This window comes from Falco rusticolus, chromosome Z (genome assembly GCF_015220075.1).
Source record: "Falco rusticolus isolate bFalRus1 chromosome Z, bFalRus1.pri, whole genome shotgun sequence".
NCBI lineage: Eukaryota > Metazoa > Chordata > Aves > Falconiformes > Falconidae > Falco > Falco rusticolus.
The window spans coordinates 27,742,882-27,759,121 of record NC_051210.1 but is presented as its reverse complement, the minus strand read 5'-3'; positions in this window follow the sequence as shown (position 1 = coordinate 27,759,121).

Sequence of the window (16,240 nt, the reverse complement as noted above, 5' to 3'; positions counted from 1 at the left end):
AACTACACATAAGTCATAATGCATGATCCAGTCTCTGAGAAACTAAGATGAAGTGCAAGCTTAGGGGTCCTGTTGCCATGGGCAACAGTTTAAGAGAAAAACTCCCTCTTCAACTGCCTAATATTTGGACCACCAAGTAAGTCTCTGAGTCAGTCCTTTTAAAAAATGAAGAAAGTCTGAAATCTAAGGAGTGAACAGGTTTCAAAGTGACTTTTGTCATTAGAGTAAGTTAACTTGTCAGCACCAAAAAACATTGACCCTCTCAGAGCAGTTCAACTACAAATACAAGATAGAATTCCATGTCTCATAATGCTAAAAGTGCATAATATGCAGTAGTGTACTTCCAGTGTAGCAGGAACATCTACATAAAGCCCTTGTGGCATATTCTTGATAAAGGTGCAGGAGGGTATATATTTAATATACTATTTCCATATACAAATCCTGTGCTTCACATACAACAGTATTCCAGTAGTGCCTACCAAAGTTCTGAATGCCACCTCTAGAAATGGAGAGTACTTAGTTTCTGCAGCCTCACACATATCTGCAAATAGCAATGAGTATCCTAGACACAGTGCTGCTTTAAAGCAGAAGCAACTGTTATGGGAATCCCAATACCATGTTCTATGGCTGTACCAAAGTACTTCTCCTCAGACCAGGGCACTGATATGCAATGGGAGAGGAAGAAAGAAGTTCCTCAAGTTCTCCAGTCTCTTCACACATGGACATATGTCTTCCCATATACCTAAAAACATGTGTGGATAGGAAATAAATAAACAGGATCTTTAACAGATAACTTTTCAGCATTATTTTCAAACTGGTCTATGGCACTGGAAGCTCCATAGAAGAGATACTATGCTAGACTCATCAGAATTTCTATGGAGTCCTACTGGCTGCTTCATGGGGCACTCTAGCAAGGAACTGCAGGGTGCTCAGCCTGGGAGATGGCCGGGAACTCTCCAGTGGCAATCACAGGTGTTTCCAGATGTCTCTGAGACCACTGTCAAAAACCCCTTACCTGCAAAAAACCCGCCTACAGCTAGGCAGGGGAGCCCCTGCTCACACCCTAGCTCACGTTTAAGAAAAAGTTGCAGCTGCAAGGGGGAGAAGTAGGAGAGGAGGCACACGGAAGGAGACATGCTGCCGACAAATCTGAAGATGCATGTTTCAAAGGAGACACTCTTGGACAGGAACATCACACAGGGACATTCCCGAAGGACTGGAGCTCAGGGCAGCCCACGCCAGGGTATTGACACCCAGGAAGGAAGTGCAGCCCACGGATAACCCTTTCTGGAGCAAAGGACAATGAGTGGGAAACAAGGAGTGTTATACACACACCACCACACATATGACCCCAGCCCTCCAAGCTGCTCATTGCCACACCAAAGGGATTTGTATTGGTGAGTGTAACACACAGTGAGAACAAGGGAAGATGAGATTAAGAAGGGGAGAGGGGAGGTGTTTGATTGGAGCTAAGCCTGGAAAAGAGGGATGAAAAGTGTCTTCCTAAGTGTTCCATTTTTTTGATTGTTTGTTTTCTTTTCCTCAATACCTGAATCAGTGATTGGAAGTTTATGTTAATAAATGACAATACATTTCATTCATTAAATTATCTGAGTTAAGACTGTTCTGCTCCATAAAGCCTCATCCCCATTAAAGTCTGTAGGAGTTTTATATAAAGGATTGAATCTGATTTACAGTGTGATAGATTTTTTTATTTATAGATTCTTACATGAGTCTAGTTAAGTTCTAAATCTAACAGCATGTAGCTGGCTAGTCCCTGCCAGAAATCTAAATGGAAGGATATATGCCTCTGCACCTTGACAATATGGTGCCACTGCCCTACTACAAAAATGAATGTTCTAATTGCAAAGTAAGATGGCATGTACTAGACACTGCACAAGATAACAAAGCCAGCTCAATTTACATGCTAGCTTTCAGCTCCTGGTGAATATGAAGCAAAGAGGTAACATGGCTCCTGAATTTGCAAAAAGTACATTTAGCAGCTTTGCCTTCTGAATAAGATTTTATGCAAATCTCTATTAGTTACCAGGACACATTCTTAAGAACTACTTCCTGCACTCTAAGAAGAAATTTTCTAACCATGAGATCAGTCAAACCCCCTCATCCCAAGGGAAGAAACAAGAGTTCTGCCATTTGATTCTCTTCCAATTAGATGTAAGAAAGCAGTCAAGATCAGGAATACATTAAAGAGTATTGGCAGAAGGCAACTAAATGACTTAAGAGTCCTTATCTGTTTCTGATTTATGTGGTTTTATGAAATGGGAAGGTTTCCTAACTCAGGCTAGAAAGATTTCCAAGGCTCTGATCAGCAATCCCTACTGGCTGAGCCAATATTTTATTCTCTAAGCTTTCTATCTAAAACTAGTTTTAATTTCCAGTTACTTCCTCCCAATACTTTTAAGCTATTTCTGAGAGATGTCAACATTTATAGATTTTAGGAAGAGCTTTCCTATTCATGTACCTGTTCTTTTAGCAGTGTGCCATTTTTTCCCAAAAGAAGTCCCAAATACACCCTTTGTTTTTTTCTTTCAGTGCTGAAAACTACCCTTATTGATATATCATGAATAGTTAGTGCTCAGTTTCTCATCCCTTGCTCACTGCCCCAACTTATGCTTATGTTACTGCAGTAGCTTGTATATTTATTAGAGCTGGAGTGGGTAATCCTCTCCTTATACTATATATAGTGTATAACAAATAGCATGAGCCCACAAATTTGGGCCACAGAGAGTAACACTTACTTGGAGCAAAAGGAAAGCAACTGATGAGTGGTTGCTCAACATCCAGGTGAGAGGAAAAGGCTGTTTAACAACACGGAAGAAAATCAAGGCATAGAAGAGACATGACAAAACCAAACAGATGCCTGCACTAACATCTGCTGAAGATTATGTCTTCTGAGGTAGTTAGGCTAAACAGGACTGGTGAGACAAGTGGCGGAACAGGATTTGTCCAGAAAGAAATCATAGGGAAACCCATCAGGTAGACCTGATAATGGGGAGGGTCTGGGTGAGAAAACAAAGGCAGACCTTTGGGGCTATGAGCCTCAAAGGGTAAAATACAATCATAGTGTATTTTTGACAATACAATCAATTTTTGACAACAAAAATCATAGTGAACATGTACTTAGCTCAGATTTCTTCATTACTGATGAAAATGACTCAATAACAATATAATTAGAAATATAAACCTGTTCTACTAATTAAATTATTCTACAATACCTCCATCTCTGGATCAGAACTATTCAGAGTAGGTTAAAACTAAGCAGTATTCTGTATTTTTGCAGTAGAAAATAACATATTTCTGGAATTCTAGAGGAGTTACTCAGGAACTTGGAAGTATATTCTGTGTATTCTCTAAAATAAACATGCATAATTGTCATGGTTTAACTCCAGCCAGCAGCCAAGGACCACACACCCTCTCACTCACTCACTCACTCCTCCCAGAGTAGGATGGTGGAAAGAAGACAAAGAGTAAAAGAGAGATAATCTGTGGGCAGGGATAAAGACAGTTTCATAGGTAAAGCAAAAGCTGCGCACACAAGCAAAGCAAAGCAAGGAATTCACTCACCACTCCCCATGGGCAGGCAGGTGCTCAGCCATCCACAGGGCTCCATCACACGTAATGGTTACTTGGGAAGACAAATGCCATAATGCCAAATGTCTCCCCCTTCTTCTTTCCCCAGCTTATAAACCCAGCATGGTGTTCAATGGTATGGAATATCCTTTGGCTAGTTCAGGCCAGTTGTCCTGGCTGTGTCCCTTTCCCTCATTTTGTGCCCCGCGCCCCCCACCCCCCACCCACCCCAGCTGGCAGGGCCCAAGGAGCTGAAAAGCCCTTGACTTAGCAACATCATTGTGCTGTCAGCATTGCTCTCACAGCAAAGCCAAAACACAGGGCTGCACCAGCCACCAAGAGCAAAATTAACTCTGTCTCAGCTGAAACCAGGACAATAATGCAGCTCATATGTTTACAGAGTTGTTTGTGCCTTAAAGGAACCACTTGAGTTGACATCTACTGGGCAGTGACACAAAAGGTGTGTGGCCTGACAGAATTACTAAGGCTGGTCAATGCCAGGAGGAAGCTGTTCTTTCATGCTCTACACACTGCCAGAATGTGTAAACAGTGAAGTTGCCGCTTAAAGAAATAAGGAGTTAGGACTGTCAGAAGAGGTTTAAAAGGACAAAAAAAAGCTAAAATGGATCACTGTCTGCTGCAAGGATGGTGGTTATATTCTAGAGCAGTCAGGCTACAGCTGCAGTGCTGCCAACATACGTATGTGTGGAAGGACACCTCTTTCATGGAAATCTTAAGATCTGGTATACTATACTCTAGGAACTAAACCCAGTTGCTTTTCTGTTCATTCTAGATGAGCAGAACTCACACTAAAACCTCACAGTAAAAAAGTTTGCGTTTTACTCTCACACTAAAATAATCACAGTGAAAACAAAAAGACTGAAATCAACGCCTCTTTTTCAGAATAATAGTTCTACTTTGTGAACAATAAAGTAGCTCACCAATACCTAATGTTAGTCTCAAAAAGACAATCTAAGTATTCAAAGCCCATCAAGTCCTGTGGCACAGCGACAAACTTGACATAAAGCAGTAACTTAGGACAAGAGGAAACGGCCTCAAGCTGAGCCAGCGCAGGTTTAGATTAGATATCAGGAAAATTTCTTAACTGAAAGGGTGGTGAAGCATTGGGACAGGCTGCACAGGGAGGTGGTGGAATCACCAACCCTGGAAGTGTTTAAAAAATGTGTAGTTGTGGTGATTAGGGACATGGTTTAGTGATGGACTTGGCAGTGCTGCGTTAATGGTTGGACTTGCTGATCTTTTAAAGGCCTTTCCAACCTAAATGATTCTATGAGTGTATGATTCTACCTTCACCACCCAGTAGCTAGTCATTGTACTCTTCATGTAGTCTTCACAGAATAAAATCTGGGAAAAATTGAAAGAAAGTACATTCTTTCTATCCTCAGTATGGTCCCTAATACACTTTAATCAGCTACAATAGTTTCCTTTTATAAAATATTTTTAACCCCAGTAATGGGAGAAAATACCAGGTTACTGTAAGTCCCATTCATGCTGCAGTTTTTCAAGTGATAGAGCTACATTAAAAATCACAAAAATCCATCACACATAAACAAAAATAGTCACAAAATCACAGGGAAGAATTTTTAAGTTGTTTAGAACTTGAAAGTCTTTTTTCCTCTTCATGTCCACCTTTGCTATACAAGTGCATATTTTTAAAAATGAACACTTATGCACAGCAGGACTGCTAGATCACAAAGGGTTTTAATAATCCCAAATGGCCTAACATTCTTTCAGACTGTATGCTGCAAGTATTTAAAACAATTATTCTTTCCACCCTATGATCTTGCCTACAGATTCCATAGTTAGGAACATTTTCAATGAACATTTGAGTATTAATGACCAATTTCCTTTCATCAACAGGCAAACAAATAAGGATTTCTGAGTAATCTTTCTTCCGTCTCATGTTAGGTGTTATTATTTGTCATAAGAACACAGTAACAGTTATATAATTGTCCTGTACAGCTGAACTTTGAAAATTCATCTTTTGCTTTTTCTCCCAGAGCTCCTTCTGGAAATTATTTTTTTTTCTTATTAAGACTAATTTCAAAACACAGCACAATGTAGTACAGACCTCTAGTTTCAAAAGGGACAAGAATACACACCAAAAAAAAGGCTGTTTATGAGCTCATAAAACTGTCCAAAAGCAGTAGTCTAAAATTCAGAAAATTGTCCCATAGATCTAAGTTTATTAAACAGAAAATGCCTTATAATGGATAGCAGGGTCTGGGAAAGAAAACAGAATATATATATCAGAATTAATTACTTCAGAAAAGACATGTGAACTGACTTTCTTCTATGTTTCATTTTTTCTAAAATTGCTAAAATTTCAATACTGTTAACATAGCATTTTCATTCCTGGTATCATTATTAATCTATCCCAGTCACTGGAAGGACCAGTCAGGGAGAGATTACACACATGAGAGCAGTGTAAAACCAGAAGCTCAGAAGTATGATCTTTCAATCTGCCTCAGCTCAACACATAAAGATAATTAACATTAACTAAAAACATTCTACACCTCAGATGTATCTAAAAAAGTGTTTCACACAAGAATGAGGAAGGAAACGGCGGAAAACGCATACAAATATCTTGGGTGGTTCGACTACTGCATACAGTAGGGAAAGCATTTATTTTTGTAAGAACAAGAATCATCCTGGAAAAGTTTATAAACATAAATGAAAGAAAGAAAATGCTTTCTGATTTCACTATGAAAATGACACCGTACGGTGATGAGTGACTGTCATTACTCCATTTGCATAACCTGCTGAAAATGTTTTCATGTAACAGGTACTAAAGTTCCAAAATATAAGGCAGAGTTAGAAACTGACTGTTCTCAAGACAGAGGGAAGATACTACAGCGTTGGCCGTATCTTATACAACTCTGCTGCTCATCTGAAAGAGAGATACTTTTACTCCTGCTTTAGAAAAAAAGTAGCCCAGACTTTCAGCTGGTCTGTTCAAAGCCATCTTTCCCAAGGTCTTCCAAGAGAATGGACAGAAAACAGATCACTGCTTCTCTGCAATGCCATGTTTTCTGGTATGGCAAAGTTACAACCTTTCTCACTTGCCACTTGCACCTTTCTCACTTGCCACTTGCACCTATGGTGACAGAATATGTGTAAGCTTGTTAGTTACCTCATGTGACTCCTCAGAAGTCCATAAAATGGGATTTCAGATGTGTGTGGGCCACTAGCTCAGGGTGGTAAAAGCTGGAGACAGTGTCTTCTAGAATGAAAGCCCAACTATCCCACCACCATCACTGTGCTTGAAAATAGGAATTTTCTTGTTGATATTGCAACTGCAAAATGTAGAAGCTGTAACTATGACTATTATTTGGTAAAGATGAATATGCATGATACTAAGCTTGCCTCTTGCTGTGTCTCGCTGCCTACTTTAACAACAGGTAGACACCTGACACTTGGTTTGGCTCTTTTGTTATATTTAAAATTACATTGCTGCATATGCAGCACAAGAGAAATTTCAAATTTCTTCTGCTGAAATCATCAGGTATTAGGCTGCTGGTGTGAGGCTGAACATTTTCATGTTGATTAAGCTATAATAATTAATTATAAAGTGTCTAATTACTAGGGAATGCAGAATCTTAGCTACTTAGCCCCAGAACAATATTGTATTAGTCATATGCTTTTGCATGAGCTATCTGACTGAAATAAGGGAAAGGGAACGTTCATGAACTGACACTGATCTGAAGAATACATCCACAGGGCAATATTGCTAGTACATTAGTTGCTAAGCAACAATCATAATATTTTTTCAAACATATGGCTACACAAAACAATGCACATTATTGCCTTTTGAATTCAGGTGTCATATTTATTCAAACATTGGAAATCCCAGGACTAATTGTCCAGGCCATCTCCTAGAAAGAACCCTTGCCAAACATAAATGTATATCCTAACGTTGACAAGACTTGCGTGTTTGTTCATTGATTATGCTGCAGATGGAGACTGAGTCCTTTCAGAAGGGATTGCACTGTACAGACATATATTTTGGCACTTCCAGGGCATAGTTCTGGCCAGTCTGCAGGCAATAAAGCACCTTTGTTATGGGACTTAGATTCAAGCTGCACAGGAATTACTGGTGGGCATGGTATTTGCTGTTTATGAATCTTACTGCAGGACCATAAGATACCCAGATAAATTCAAAAGGTTAGGAACATACCCATATTCTAAGGTCATGGAGGAAGAATGAAAGGCAGAAAAATCCCAACAGATTAAATTGGGTACACTGCTAAATCAAGTAGTCAACCTATCTGCAGATGGGAAAGAGAATTCACTGGGGCCACGTTAATTCAAGAGGAAGACTCAAGTGTTCTCCAGGCCTTATGTAGTCATTACAGTGAACTCATAGTTTCCTCAAAAGGACAAGAATACCTTTGCTTTTCTTGTCAGCCCTCTCTAATCTTTTCCAGAGAAGACCCACACAGCTCCACCATAGGAGGTGGGCCTTCTATGGTATACAATCCTTCACTAAGTGCTCCAGTATAGGTCCTTCCCATGGGCTGCAGTTTTCCAAGAACTGCTCCAACATTGATCCAGGTTAAGGAGTATCAAGGAGTGTGAGAGAGAGATAGACTGGTGAAGACACTATCATCACTGAGACAAATGCACTGCATAAACACATCACAAGAAACAGAGGGTCTCCTACCTACTTGCTACCAGGCAGATCAAGGGTCCTAAGTGACAGGAAGGAATGGAAACAGGTCCCTGCTCAGGGCAGCAGCTGAATCACCCACCAACCTACTTCAGCTTCCCAGGTATCCCTATACAATAGGTATGTGGCTCTGGAACCTGAAGGCCAGGAAAATGATGATGTGGATGAAAGCCTGTCCAGGTTGGAGGAGATGCCTAGCAGGTCAACCACACACATCATGACCAGCTCTGCTAAGAAGAAAAGAAAGTTGTTGTCATCAGTGACTCCACTCTGAGAGGGCCCCATATACCAACCAGACCCAACCCACAGGGAAGCCTGCTGCCTCCCTGGGGTGCAGGTAGGGGATGTCACCAGAAAACTCCTTTGTCTGGTATGGCCCTCTGATTACTACCCATTACTGGTCTTTCAAGTGGGCAATGATGAAGTGCAAATGACAAGAAGTCTGAAGGCAGCCAAGAGAGACATCAGGGACTTGAAGCAACTGGTTGAGTGATCAGGAGCACAAGCAGTGTTTCATCTATCCTACCTGTTGCAAGGAACAATGGGGCATGTAACTGGAAGATTACGCAGATAGATACCTGGCTCTGGGCCTGGTATCAATGGCTAAATTTCAGGGGTATTGATCAAGGCCTTCTGGCAACTGATGGGGTTCACCTATCTCAAAGATGGAAAAGGGTCCTAGGTCAGGAGTTAGCAGGGCTCATAGAGAGACATTTAAAATACTTTGGAAGGGGGAAAGGAATAAAATCAAGCTTGTTAGAGATGACCCTGGGGACAGCATGCCAGGGTTGGAGGCAAGATCAATAGCACAGCTGCAGTGCATCTATGCCAATGCCTGAAGCATGGGCAACAAACAGGAGGTGGAAGTCATTGTGCAGCAGGGAGACTATGACATAGTCATGATCATAGAAACAGGGTAGGATAACTCGCATGACTAGAGTACTGCAATGGATGGCTACAAACTCTGCAGAAGGGACAGGCAAGGGAGGAGAGTGGGGTAATTCTGTATGTCAGGGAGTGTGTCAACTGCCTGAATGTGTCAAGAGCTGAATGATGGTGATAGGATTGAGTGTTTATTGGTAAGTATCAGAGGAAAAGCCAACAAGGCAGATATCATGGTGGGAGTCTGTTATTGACTGCCCAACCAGGGTGAAGATATAGACCAAACATTCTACAAGCAACTGGGAGAAGTCTAAAGATCGCTAGCCCTTGTTCCTGTGAGGGGCTTCAGCCTACTAGATATCCACTAGAAATACAACACAACAGAGTAGACACAGTCTAGGAGGTTCCTGGAGTGTGTGGAAGATACTTCCTAACACAGCTGGTGAGTGAGCCGACTAGTGAAGGTGCCCTGCTGGACCTGTTGTTTGCAAACAGAGAAGCACTTGTGGGTGATGTGATGGCTGGAGGCCATCTTGGGCACAGCTATCACAAAATGCTGGAGTTTTTGTTTCTCAGAGAAGGAGGGAGGGAGGTCAGCAGAACCACTACCTTGGACTTCGGCTGGGCAGACTTTGGCCTGTTTAGGACCCTGGTTGACGGAGTCCATTAGGACATAGTCCTGAAGTGCCAAGGGTCCAGGAAGGCTGGACGTTCTTCAAGAAAGAAATCTTTAAGGCACAGAAGCAGGCTGTCGCCATGTGTCAAAAGACAAGATAGTGGGGGAGAAGACTGTCCTGGCTGAACAGAGAGCTTTGGCTGGAACTCACAGGAAAAGAGTTTACCACCTTTGGAAGTAGTGGCAGGCAGCTCTGCAGGACTAAAAGGATGCCATGAGGTTATGCAGGGTGAAGATCAGAGAGGCGAAAGCCCAGCTAGAACTCAGGCTGGCCACTGCTGTAAAAGATAACAAATAATGCTTTCACAAATACATTAGAAACAAAGGGAGAGCCGAGGATAATCTTCACATTTTATTGAATGTGTCAGGGAACACTGCCATGAAGGATGAGAAAAAGGCTGAGGTACTTAATGACTTCTTTTTCTGAGTCTTTAATAGTAAGAACAGTTGTTCTCAGGGTACCCAGCACCCTGAGCTGGAAGGCAGGGACAAGGAGGAGTATGAAGTCCCCACAGTCCAGGAGGGAAATTGTTAGTGACCTGCTGCTCAACTTAGACACTCACAAGTCTATGTGCACAAGGTCAGATGGGATCCACCCAAGTACTGAAGGAGCTGATGCAGGAGCTTGCCAAGCTGCTGTCCGTCATTTATCAACAGTCCTGGCTAACTGGAGAGGTCCCAGAAGACTGCATTTTGGCCAATGTGATGCTCATCTACAGGAAAGACAGGAAGGAGAATTTAGGAAACTACAGGCCTGTCAGCCTGACCTTGGTATCAGGGAAGGTTATGGAGCAGATAATCCTGAGCACCATCACATGGCACATGCAGGACAACTGGGGGATCAGGCCCAGCCAGCGTGGAGTTATGGAAGGCAGGTCCTGCCTGACAAGCCCACTCTCCTTCTATGGCAAGATGACCCACCTAGTGGATGAGGGAAAGGCTGTGCATATTCTCTACATGAACCTTACTAAAGCCTTCTGGAGAAACTGGATGTTTATGGCTTGGATGGGTTGTCCTGGTTTCAGCTGGAATGGAGTTAATTTTCTTCTTAGTAGCTAGTGCTGTGTTGTGTTTTGGCTCTGATGTGAGAACAATGTTGATAGGACACTGATGTTTTAGTTGTTGCTGGGTGATGTTTATACTAAATCAAGGACTTTTCAGTTCCTTGGGCCCTGCCAGTGGGAGGGCTGGGTGGGCACAGAAAATTGGGAGGGGACACAGCCAGGACAGGTGACCCAAGCTAGCCAAAGAGGTATTCCATACCATACGACATCATGCTGAGTATATAAACTGGGGGAAGAAGAAGGAAGGGGGGGACATTTGGCGTTATGGCGTTTGTCTTCCCAAGTAACCGTTACGCGTGGTGGAGCCTGGCTTTCCTGGTGATGGCTGAGCACCTGCCTGCCCATGGGGAGTGGTGAATGAATTCCTTGTTTTGCTTTGCTTGTGTGCACGGCTTTTGCTTTACCTATTTTCTTATATCAACCCATGAGTTTTGCATTCCTTTCCAGCCCTCCTCCCCATCCCTCTGGGTGGAGGGGAGTAAGCGAGCGGCTGTGTGGTGCTGGGTTGCCAGCCAGGGTTAAACCACTACATGGGTGTACTCTATCCTGGGTTAAAACCTGGCTGAATGGCCAAGACGAAAGACTGGTAGGAAATGCAGACATTGAGCTGGCAACCAGTCACAAGTGGTGTTCCTCAAGGCTCAGTATTGGGGCCAGCTCTGTTTAATATCTTTATTATCAACCATCTGGACAACGGGATTGAGTGTACCCTCAGGAAGCTTGCGGACCACACCAAATTGGGGGTGATTGTTGAGCTACTTGAGGGCAGGAAGGCTCTGCAGTGGGATCTGGACAGACTGGACCGATGGGCCCAGGCCAGTTGTATGAGGTTCAACAAGGAGAAGTGCCGGGTCCTGCACTTGGGTCACACCAGCCCCACGCAGCGCTACAGGCTGGGGCAGAGCAGCTGGAAAGTGCCTGGTGGGAAAGGGACTGGCGCGCTGGTGGACAGTCGGCTGAACATGAGCCAGCAGTGTGCCCAGGGAGCCAAGAAGGCCAACAGCATCCTGGCTTTTATCTGAAATGGTATGGCCAGTAGGACAAGAGAAGTGGTCATTCCCCTGTACTTCAGCACTGGTGAGGCCACCCCTTGAATCTTGTGTTCAGTTCTGGGCCCCTCACTGCAAGAGGGATGAAGAGGTGCTGGAACATGTCCAGAGGACAACAAAGCTGGTGAAAGGTCTGGAGAACAAGTCTTATGAGGAAAAGCTAAGTGTGGGAGACCATATTTTGAGCTGACTATCTCAAAGCTTGTTCACATTCCTGCTGAGCTTGGCGCAAGGTTACCTGGGGGTTTAGCCAAGCTCAGAAGTTGTGAATAGACAAGGAGCAAACAGCCACCTGAATCCAGACATTGTCTGGGGTCAAGGAATAGCCACATCATTTTGGGGGACATAGCCAGACATGAACGATTACGTCAACCTACCGAGGCATGTACAGTCCACAGCAAATGACCACACAGCAGTCACATGTGCCCCATGGAATCAGCATGCCTAGATGAGGAGCATGTGTGGTAGTGCAACATGTGCTGTTGTGTGGGAAACGGTCTCCCTGAATAACCTGTAAAAGACTGCGTAATCAAATAGTAAAAGGCAATCCAGAGACCACCACCACCGATGTACAAGGAAACTACAGACCAATAAGATGGTGCTGGATCCATAGTGGTGACTACCTCTTGCAACTCTATCCCGATTGCTTGCTAGGTTTACTTCTTTTCTAGTCTTCCTTCCCTTTCCTGTTTCTTTTTTCATATGAACATTTTGTTCCAATAAACTGCTTGATTGGCAGCATTTGACCTCGTTTGCATCTTAATCTCACTCTGGGTATAACAATGAATTTTTCCAGCTCAGGCTTTCCCAGACTAGAACACTGAGGTGTCCTGGTTTCAGTTGGGATAGAGTACATTTTCTTCTTAGTAGCTAGTGCAGTGCTGTGTTTTGGCTCTGATGTGAGAACAATGTTGGTAGGACACTGAGTTTTTAGTTGTTGCTGGGTGATGTTTATACTAAATCAAGGACTTTTTGGTTTCTTGGGCCCTGCCAGCCAGAGGGCTGGAGGGGCATGGGGAACTGGGAGGGGACACAGCCAGGACAGGTGACCCAAGCTAGCCAAGGGGATATTCCATACCATATGACATCATGCTGAGTTTACAAACTGGGGGAAGAAGAAGGAAGGGGGGGACATTTGGCGTTATGGTGTCTGTATTCCTGAGTAACTGTTATGCGCAATGGAGCCTGGCTTCCCTGGGGATGGCTGAACACCTGCCTGCCCATGGGGAGTGGTGAATGAATTCCTTGTTTTGCTTTGCTTGCATGCGCGGCTTTTGCTTTACCTATTAAATTGTTCTTATATCAACCCTTGAGTTTTGCATTCCTTTCCTATTCTCTTCCTCATCCCTCTGGGTGGGGGGGAGTGAGCAACTGGCTGCGTGGTGCTTGGTTGCCGGCCAGGGTTAAACTAAGACATGAGGGAACTGGGGTTGTTTAGTCTGGAGAAGAGGATACTAAGTGGGGACCTTATTGCTCTCTACAACTACCTGAAAGTAGGCTGTAGGTAGGTCTCTTCTCCCATATAACTAGCAACAGGACAAGAGGAAATGGCCTCAAGTTATGCTAGGGGAGGTTAAGATTGGATATTAGGAAAAATTTCTTCATGGAAAGGGTGGTGAAGCACTGGAACAGGCTGCCCAGGGAGGTGGTGGAATCACCATCCCTGAAGTTATTTAAAAAACATGTAGATGTGGTGCATAGGGACAGGGTTTAGTGGTTGACTTGGCAGTCCTGGGTTAATAGCTAGATCTGATGTTCTCAAAGCTCTTTTCCAGCCTAAATGATTCTATTCTATGATTCTATTCCTTCACAGCCTCACTCCCCCTCCTCAAGAAGGAGATGCATGCATTTAATCCACTTTTTAGTTCATCCCTGTCCATGAGGAGGAATTGGCTTTGATATGCATACATAAATTCGAGCAAAGTGAAAAAAATTGCTTTATCAAGGTAGTATGTTTATCATGTCAAAAACATTCATGTTCTTTACAGGAACAAAAGCAACACCTTTGGGAAACTGGAAACAAAACAGGAGATTTACAAGTGAGGAGGCAGTCTTGTGGCCAAAGTTCCAATTTACAATAGTGATATAAGAATATATGCGTTCCTGCTCTGAATCAGACAGAACAAAGATGTAAATGTAGGTCTCCTATTCCTGCTAAGTGTTCAGGCCACTACACTATTCTTTCTTTTGTAGCATCCATTGTTTTTTAGTTTGACCAAATACTTAAGTACTCCACTGAATTTTTTTTCAGAGCTGTACATACCTGGGTCAGAATTTTCCAAGTTATCAGTCCCTTGATTGATCATAAAACTACCTGACCAATTGTACTTCATCACTGCTGGCAGCAGAAGTCAACTTCTGTACTGCAGCTAGCTTTTCTCCTAAATAGTTGCATAAATCTTTCGATTTCTGTGTCATCTGAATGTCCATTTTCCCACTGAAGAACAGTATATCATTTTCCCCATTTCTTCTGAGAATGAAATTCAGCATTTGGTGCTAAGAATGGTTAAAACTGCAGTGCACAAGCAATATCTCTTGATTTGTCCAATATCTGTCCATAAAAGATGCTATCATGGTCTTCCCACATTAGCATTTGTGATATAAGATCCATGATTATCCCTCATTTGCCCAACAGTGAACTGTCATCATGAAGGTGCTATAAATAAGCCAGAGAAGTGTTCGCTCTGCTTGTGCACCTCTTAACAGAGGAATAATCTCAGAAGAGCACAATTTGGGTATTTATATTACACAAAGCTACAGATACAAGCAGCAAACTGAAGTGTCCATATTCTGTTTACATGACTTAAAAAGGATATTCAGGTATTTGTAATGAACTTCAAGCTAAGCTTTGCACACCCTATCTATCTTTAGATAAATAGAAGACAACAGAGCTAACTTGGAAAGATATCCTAATCAAAGTTCACTCCAAGCCACACTGATGCACTTAAAAAAAGTTTCACTATTTTTCTCTTAGTTTTTTACGTTTGTGTTTATTTTATTAAAAAGCATTTCTCTCTGTGTATGTTTAGAAGTATCTTCACAGAAAAATGTTAGCTGTGTTGTCCATAACCAAGAAAAAAAGGAACAAATGAAGTAAAAAGCTTTAGCAGTCACAAAAACTTAAAAAAAAAAAAAAAAAAAAAAAAAAGAAACTAAAACAATGTTCAGTAGCTTAAGGAAAGTAAGAACTGTAAGAAGTTACAAGGTTTAATTATGATTTCCAAGCAAACCTAACCACAGCATCCTGCTGCCTGGAGGAACATCAAACACAGAGGTTGTAACTAAAGTATGTACACTATAGCCGGTACTGGAGCTGACAGTCCTCCTCGGATAGCTTGATAAGTTCCCTTGCATCAAGGAGAAGTTCTCCCTAAGGCACTTGGAGGTCCTATTTCATGATACTCGCAAAAGGATGGAGAACTTGCTAATAACCCTATTATAGCTGCTCAAGATTATAAATAAGCAACTATTTTGCTGAAGTGTGATTGCCAATTTCGTGCCAGTTAAGTTGTAAATTGATTATGGAGCCACTGATTAGTGAAAAATGAGTGCAAGATGAAAGATTAACTCCTCTTAATCAAATGGGAAGTTTCCAGGGATTCCTTGAGTAACCAAATAGCATATAAACTCAGTGAGGGCAAAGATGTGTCTTTATATCTGTCAATTACACTCTTCCATGTCCATCTAGTTATGCAAACATGTCTTGCAGGAGACAACTTGTAGAAATTGTGCATTGTATTCTGCTTTACAAACAGTTATTTATATAATAATTTAAAATTTATAAAATAATTATGTATCATATTCAATGGTTTATTGAAATTTTTTTCCACTCCAGTATATGTAACAGAAAAAAGCTTTTGCTTGCTTAACCAACTTTGTCAAAACTCTCCATGCTCACTCAGCTGAATTCTGATTTCAGTTATAAGTTTTTGATACCGCATACATCATTGCATGGTGGGGTTGGGGTCTCTAACATCATGTCTTCTTAAGGATTAAAGTTCTTGGCAGCAACTCTGTTTCAGTGGAGTAATACACACACAAAGATTACAGAGTAGTGTGAAGTAGGAGGGACACGGAATGGCAAAGATACATGAGGAGAAATTATCAAGTTTGAGGGCAGGAAATAGCAGAAGATTATCCATGTGGCAGCTTTTACATTCTATGTTTTTGGTTTAATGTCAGCCTAAATCTGATAGGAAAAAAGACTGAGACAAGAAGAATTTTTGAGTGCACTGATTTCACTAGCCAAATTTACCATTTTCTTCAACAAAAGGTCAGCTTTGATATA